Below are 7895 nucleotides of genomic sequence, written 5' to 3' on the forward strand. Positions count from 1 at the left end.
GCGCCAGACTCCTCCACCACCAGGTCCTCCTGGTCAGTGGCGCCAGACTCCTCCACCACCAGGTCCTCCTGGTCAGTGGCGCCAGACTCCTCCACCACCAGGTCCTCCTGGTCAGTGGTGCCAAACTTCTCCACACCAGGTCCTCCTGGTCAGTGGCGCCAAACTCCTCCACACCAGGTCCTCCTGGTCAGTGGCGCCAAACTTCTCCACACCAGGTCCTCCTGGTCAGTGGCGCCAGACTCCTCCACCACCAGGTCCTCCTGGTCAGTGGCGCCAGACTCCTCCACCACCAGGTCCTCCTGGTCAGTGGTGCCAAACTTCACACCAGGTCCTCCTGGTCAGTGGCGCCAAACTCCTCCACACCAGGTCCTCCTGGTCAGTGGTGCCAAACTTCTCCACACCAGGTCCTCCTGGTCATTGGCGCCAGACTCCTCCACCACCAGGTCCTCCTGGTCAGTGGTGCCAAACTTCTCCACACCAGGTCCTCCTGGTCAGTGGCGCCAAACTCCTCCACACCAGGTCCTCCTGGTCAGTGGTGCCAAACTTCTCCACACCAGGTCCTCCTGGTCAGTGGCGCCAGACTCCTCCACACCAGGTCCTCCTGGTCAGTGGTGCCAAACTCCTCCACACCAGGTCCTCCTGGTCAGTGGCGCCAAACTCCTCCACACCAGGTCCTCCTGGTCAGTGGCGCCAAACTTCTCCACACCAGGTCCTCCTGGTCAGTGGCGCCAGACTCCTCCACACCAGGTCCTCCTGGTCAGTGGTGCCAAACTCCTCCACACCAGGTCCTCCTGGTCAGTGGTGCCAAACTCGTCCACACCAGAGACATAATAAATCTTGTATTTACTGTATTCAGAAACACCCTGGAGACTTGTACACAAAGAAAATGGGAAGGGGCGAAGTTAAATGTGAACGCTAGACATTTAGCTTTTGCTTCAGGGTTGTGTAGTAGGGTCAGGGTTATGAAATGATGGTACCTCCCTAAACCAGGGTTGTGTAGTAAGATTGGGCTTGTAAGATGGTGGTACCACCCTAGACCAGGGTTGTGTTGTAGGGCCGGGGTTATGAAATGGTGGTACCTCCCTAGACCAGGGTTGTGTAGTCGGGCTGGGGTTGTGATGATGGCGTTACCTCCCTAAACCACGGTTGTGTAGTCGGGCTGGGGCTGTGGTGATGATGTTACCTCCCTACACCAGGGTTGTGTGGTCGGGCTGGGGTTGTGATGATGACGTTACTTCCCTAGACCAGGGTTGTGTGGTCGGGCTGGGATCTTAATGGTGATTGTACCTCCCTCACAACAACCAGGAACCCCGTGGTCTACCACAACCCTACCCCCCTTACAACACCCTTACTATGATGACATGGAAACCAAGAACTCGCTAAGTATTGCATGTATTGCATGTTTACCAGTTAATTTATTGTGTTGTCTTGTTATTCACTGCTTCTGGGATGGGACACCTTGGTGGCTGAGTGCTTGCCTCACGCCTCCCAAGACCCTGGTTGGGAATCCCAGGCCTAAAATGGGATGGTCGGGAAGTACGTAATGCCTCCGTCCCTCACACTCGCCTGATGCCTCCTCACCCACACCCACGCCCCTGTCTGGGGCCACAGCACAAGACGGTACATGTCTTGAAGCCCTCATGTTGCTGAAGGCTTCGCGGGTGCACACACACACACACACACACACACACACACACACACACACACACACACACACACACACACACACGAGTACACAATCAATGCCAACACCAAATACACACTCAAGGTCCTGTAGAACGGTAATGTTCAAGAGATGGGGCCCTACGAGTGTAAGACTCCCCCTCCAATACAGTACAAATAGGTAATTAGACACACACACACACCCACACACACACACACACACACACACACACACACACACACACACACACACACCAAGAGGAAGCACAATCTAGACAAAGCAGAAGATGACCAAGAGCTTATAGAGATCATCCTGAGACTTGAGAGGGAAAACCAAGATTTAGAGATACTGAAGATTCCGTTGTCGACAGACAGAGCAGAGGCGCTGGGTAGGATTATCAAGGAGGCCGTGTTATGTACAGTAGGAGGAGGAGGGGACGACAGGAAGTATGTGGTGGGACGGATGGGAGACACACACACACAGGAGAGGACATCCACCTCAAGAATGTTGTGAAGGGATGGAAAAAGGTCGATTTTAGATAAAGGACAAGAAAATGTGTTGAGCAAGTCTGCGGGAAATGACAGGAAGATGGCGCACAATACCGAAACAAAACGAGGGAAGTTCGGCAGGTGGCAGGCATTGGCCTGAAGGAAGAACACCTTCCAAACAAGAAGAAAGAAAAGCTAGGGGATGTGAGCAAGTCAGAGCGTGACTAGAGCGTGATGGAACTGACGACTTGCAAGTCAAGAAGTGGAGAAAGTCAAGACACTATGGAGGAGGGTGGGGCGTCATACTGACTAGACAAAGTGACTAAGGATGACTTTGATAACGTTTGATATGGAAGCGCGTCGACAACAGCTACTGAGATAGTCATACGAACGTGCCGGATGGGAGGAGTTCAGTGGAATATATGTCACGGGTGACAAGGCAAGAACAGGAGAGGCAGAGAGCAAGAAACCGCGGGCTAAAGACAAACGAGAAACACAAGGGAGAGGAGGGACGGAGGCCAGGGAGGCGAACATCACAGGAGGGACGGAGGCCAGGGACACGAACATCACAGGAGGGACGGAGGCCAGGGACACGAACATCACAGGAGGGACGGAGGCCAGGGACACGAACATCACAGGAGGGACGGAGGCCAGGGACACGAGCATCACAGGAGGGACGGAGGCCAGGGACACGAACATCTTAGGAGAGACGGAGGCCAGGGACATGAACATCACAGGAGGGACGGAGGCCAGGGAAACGAACATAACAGGAGGGACGGAACCAACCAGTGGCAAGTGCCGTACACTGTAGGTTCTTTGTACTAACGTAGACAGATTAGCGGCGAACGGAAAGGAAGTGGAATACACGACCCTGTAAGAGACAGTTACTCCTATAGCACTGGAGTGGTGGAGACTAACTCACAAAGGCGCTGGAGCCTTGCTTACTCTAGCCAGAAAGGCACACGATAACAAGGAAGGAGGGCACAAATAAGGGAGGAGGGGGTGTTGACCCCTTTTGATGAGGGATGACATTAAATTCCACTGGATATGAATATATGATACCTTCGAAGAGAACCATTATGGGCAATATTACGGTAGTGAGAAAGAGCACAATGGTGCTGTTGGCCTACATACTAACTTCTATGGAGTGTGTGACCCAGCGCAGATGGACCTTGGTAACAATGGAGGAATATACAGGATGCCAAGGGATGCAGTGAAGCATTCCTTTAATGAAGATGGTTATGATGATGATGGTGGACTTCAACTACAGGGATACAGATTGGAAGAACTAACATGCTCGTAGGGTCAGGGAGACATAGAGATACAAGTTCAACTACAGGGAAATAGAGTGGAAGAACTAAGGTGCTCATATGGCACAGGGAGACATGAATATAGAAGTTCAGTTCCTGAGAAATAAACTGGGAAAACTAAGTTGCTCATGGAGATACGGAGACATGGAGATACAAGTTCTCCAAATGTGTGTAGGAGAACCTCCCATATCAACACCTCCCGGAATGTACGTCATCTAGTTGCGACGACACGCCATCGCTGCTTGACCTCGTCTTTACACAAAACAATGTGGGAGGAGAACACATCAAAGGTGAAGGACCTTTAGAAGAAAACCCCATGTACTTCATTGTGACTATGTTATGATGGAGGACGCAAGAAAGGGATCATAGGAAACTTAGGACCTTAAGAGAAGACGTAGTCGAAAAAAATACAATAAAACTGATCAAAGTCTTTTTAAAAGTGTCACTGGGAAAAGGAGTTACGCAATAAAAGTACAGAGCAGGTTCTTTTTTGTGAAATCTATTACGGGATCAGGGGAGAGAGAGAGAGAAAGAGATCAACATGAAATGCCAGAACACCAGGAGAGGTCGTGGCTGTATTGTGGACGTGGCACAGACGTCACTGTAGCCTGAGCGCTTTAGTGAAACAAAGGAGGACAAAGTCTTGCATGGTAAGGAGGAAGGAGCAAAGAGGTTTGGAAAAGGAAAGAGCATTTTGGATAAGACGAAAGACAACCCAAAGCTTTATCCATAAGTTCATCAGACCAGAGGGTAAGGAATGAGTAATCAAGCTAAGGGACTCGGTGGTAAGAGCTCTTGAGGAAGAAGAAAATGAAGAGGAGGAAGAAGAAGAAGAAGAAGAAGAAGAAGAAGAAGAAGAAGAAGGGGAAGAAGAAGAAGAAGAAGAAGAAGAAGGGGAAGAAGAAGAAGAAGAAGAAGAAGAAGAAGAAATATGAGGAGCTAAATGATAAATCCAAGATTGTTTCCACAGTGGAAGATTCCACTAATCTAGTGTTACAAAGGTTGGATGGGGGAGGGAGGAGTCTTGAAAGATATAAAGATGAACAGCAATGATATAATCAGGCTATTAAAAGACTTGCCTGATGAAGTCCCCCATTTATGCCGGAGGAATGCGCGAAGACACTTGCTAGACCTCTTGAAATATTTTATATCAGGACATTAGAGGGGAAAGGATAGTTAAAAAGACGTGGTAAAGGACAAATTTCGCGCCCATAACATACGAAAGGAGACATGGAAGTCGAGTTGACCGAAAGACTTTGTTTCGTTGACGAGTGTGGTAATCAAAACAGCGAAAAAGATAATCATAAAACAAATGAATGATTACCTAAAGAGGAGTAACTTTATTAAGTGAAAGACAACATAGAGGAAATAGATCCTGCGTCAAGAATCTTTTAGATTTCCACAACATGCTGAGGTCGTCGGTCTTAGACCAAAGAGATGGATGGATAGAATGTGTGTCTATAGACTGCTAGAAAGCCTTTGACACCAGCCCGCACCAGAGGCTGATTGAAAAACTTGAGCTATAGGCAGGAATAAAGGGCAAGCTCATTTGCTAATCTAAGGGTCACCTACATGCAAAGGAAAAAAGGACACAGGTAAGATCCGAGACTCAGTCTTGGGCCTTCTTTTGGTCGTGATATATGTGACTGTCTTGCCTGAAGGTGTGGGTAGATTCGTGCCTAAACATATTTCCAGATAATGCCGAGGCCATAAAGGTATAAAAATCATTGCATCAGCTTACTAGGGGTCTGGACTAACTCCAGAATTGGTCTGATGAATGGATGATGAAATTCAGTGAAGGTTAGTGCAAGAGACGGAGGATGGAGGACTTAGCGAAAGAAGGCCTCATTGTGAACACAGCTTATCGAGAAATAAGCCACAGAAATCAATATCACCGAGAGATATAGATATGTCGTCAGAGCTTCACGTGAGGAGAAGTGTGCAAGAAGTAAGCTTGGGAAATAGTAAGATCACTTTCCAGTATTTGGGTAAGAAATGTGTGGTAAGCTGTTCACGATCTACATTAGACTGAGGCTCGAATATGTCGCTCATTTTTACTCACCGCTTCTAAGGAAGCACAAAGATATGAGTGAGAGAGACGAAGATGATAAAATGATATCTGAATTATGACAATGAAAGGCTGTGGGCTACTCTGCTGTACAGGTTGAAGGAGAGAATCCTGGGCGAGCCAGTCGGCCCACACCCAACCCAAGTGTTCATCCTCCCCTCAGGGCTGGGCAATAAATGAGTACCTGGCTTAGGTTGAGGAATGCCATACTGTTTCCCCTCACACCACAGTCATGACAGGGCCATACTGCTCCCCCTCACACCACACAGGACCATACTGCTCCCCCTCACACCACACAGGTCCATACTGCTCCCCCTCACACCACACAGGTTCATATTGCTCCCCTCAAACTACACAGGTCCATACTGCTCCCCCTCACACCACACAGGGCCATACTGCTCCCCCTCACACCACACAGGGCCATACTGCTCCCCCTCACACCACACAGGTACATACTGCTCCCCCTCACACCACACAGGGCCATACTGCTCCCCCTCACACCACATAGGGCCATACTGCTCCTCCTCACACCACACAGGTCCATACTGCTCCCCCTCACACCACACAAGGCCATACTGCTCCCCCTCACACCACACAGGACCATACTGCTCCCCCTCACACCACACAGGTACATACTGCTCCCCCTCACACCACACAAGGCCATACTGCTCCCCCTCACACCACACAGGGCCATACTGCTCCCCCTCACACCACACAGGTCCATACTGCTCCCCCTCACACCACACAGGGCCATACTGCTCCCCCTCACACCACACAGGACCATACTGCTCCCCCTCACACCACACAGGTCCATACTGCTCCCCCTCACACCACACAGGGCCATACTGCTCCCCCTCACACCACACAGGGCCATACTGCTCCCCCTCACCCCGCACAGGGCCATACTGCTCCCCCTCACACCACACAGGGCCATACTGCTCCCCCTCACCCCACACAGGGCCATACTGCTCCCCCTCACACCACACAGGGCCATACTGCTCCCCCTCACCCCGCACAGGGCCATACTGCTCCCCCTCACACCACACAGGTCCATACTGCTCCCCCTCACCCCACACAGGGCCATACTGCTCCCCCTCACACCACACAGGGCCATACTGCTCCCCCTCACCCCACACAGGACGGGGATACACTCGTCAATAAGAGCGTGGCGGACATTGGCAGCATTATGCCTCCCCGACCCTACAGTGTGGACCCTGATTCACATCCGAAACGGTTGCCCTTCCCGGTACATGGGCCGGTCGCCGGCCGTCATCAACCATCCCTGCGTCACTCAGGCAGATCCCTTCTCTCTCTCTCTCTCTCTCTCTCTCTCTCTCTCTCTCTCTCTCTCTCTCTCTCTCTCCCCGGTCCACGGAACTCGAGGCGTTCACGTAGATGTAATGAAGGGGAAATGCTCGTGTCTGGGTGGTGGCCATGGTTGAGGAACGTGAGGGGGGGAGGTGTAGAATATGGGATGGTGGCCAGGCCCGAGGACAGTCAGGGAAACATGGGATTATGACGAAGGTCGAGGAGCGTAAGTAGGAACAGGGGTTAGTGGCCAGAGCCGAAGAACGTGAGGGTGGACATGGGATGGTGGACGGGGCCGAGGATCGTGAGGGTGGACATGGGACGGTGGACGGGGCCGAGGATCGTGAGGGTGGACATGGGACGGTGGACGGGGCCGAGGATCGTGAGGGTGGACATGGGACGGTGGACGGGGCCGAGGATCGTGAGGGTGGACATGGGGACGGTGGACGGGGCCGAAGGACGTGAGGTGGACATTAGATAGTAGCCAGGATCGAGGATGGTGAGGGGGGGGGGGGGAGACTCATGACGTCAGGCTACGTCACAGGCCCCGGCTGCTGGGATCCTGATATGCTTTTGTTTGGACTTTTATTGTCTCCTCGTCCGGCATCAGTGCCACCCTCGGCCGCAGTATAACTGAATGACCGTAGCGAAGGTGAGCTTTAGATTGCATACCTGGTTATGATGCTCGGGTGTGGACTCTGTATATTGAGAGAGTTGAAGATTTTGCGCAAACTGGCGTGAACTTTTCTTCATCATCCTTGAGTCAGTTATAACCTTGAACTTTGAAAGCATATGTGCTGGTAGGGTTGTTGGTATAACTGATAAAGGGGACGAAAACACGCTAAACAACAATGCTTTATTAGATATGATATACCAAGTGAGGTAAAAAAAAAAAAAGGACAATGGGCTACTGAAGGTGCAGGATTGTGATGAAGAAGAGGTCCAGTAAGGTAGGTGGAGTAACACGAGACAGGTTTGGCAGGCAGGAGTCCTGTGGTGCTGGTGAGGATGCCAGATGAAGCAGCAACATGGAGGAGAAGTGCCTGGCTGCCCAGTCA

Source organism: Panulirus ornatus, chromosome 52 (assembly GCF_036320965.1).
Source record: "Panulirus ornatus isolate Po-2019 chromosome 52, ASM3632096v1, whole genome shotgun sequence".
NCBI lineage: Eukaryota > Metazoa > Arthropoda > Malacostraca > Decapoda > Palinuridae > Panulirus > Panulirus ornatus.